Here is a 753-nt window from a genome sequence, read left to right as displayed (position 1 = left end):
GGGCTTCATCCTTGGCCAGTATTGCAGATGGACACGTGGCTCCTGAATCCTCCCCAGACCCACACCAAGAGCTGTCGGTGTCAGCAGCCCGGCTGATGGGTTGTGCCCTCTCCTCCTATATAAACCAGTATAAAAAGATGTATAAGTGCTTGCGTTGAGTCCATGGAGCCTCTGACTCCCCCCGGGGCAGCATGAAGTAGATGGTCAGTATTTATGGGAGCCAGCTGAGGTTTCTCGCAGGGAGCCATCGTGCGGGGAGTGTGGGGAAGAGCTTGAAAAATCAGGCTTTTTGGGGAAACACTGAGTAATGGGGTTTATAAACCCATGACCTTTCCCTCGTGTGGTTCCAGGAAAGCCCCTCATGCTCTCGATAAACACAACCACCCTACAACCAACCTTTGAAAAATGTTATGTATTGAACAAAAATAGTACCAGAAAAAACCAGTACCGGAAAACACTTGCAAAACTGGGTCAGTTCGGCTGGAAACAGCCCAAAGTGTTGCAAAATCCCTTCCCCACATACAAGCGACAGTGATTTTCCCCCCCAGAAAAAATGTTTTGAAGGCCAACAAGGTGGGGTGTCACATCGTAAGCGATGTCGTCACATTTTTCTGGCTGGAAGTGCTTTTTCAAGACGCGCGGTGCCCACGACGCGGGGCAATGGGTGGCGGTGGCCAACGCTCCGCGGTTGTGTCCCGGCAGGTCGCGGATGCGCCGGGAGATGCTGGTGGAGGGCACGCAGGACAATGACAC

Source organism: Egretta garzetta, unplaced genomic scaffold, assembly GCF_000687185.1.
Source record: "Egretta garzetta isolate BGI_Z169 unplaced genomic scaffold, ASM68718v1 scaffold343, whole genome shotgun sequence".
Taxonomy (NCBI): Eukaryota; Metazoa; Chordata; class Aves; order Pelecaniformes; family Ardeidae; genus Egretta; species Egretta garzetta.
Note: the sequence above shows the minus strand (reverse complement) of the source record.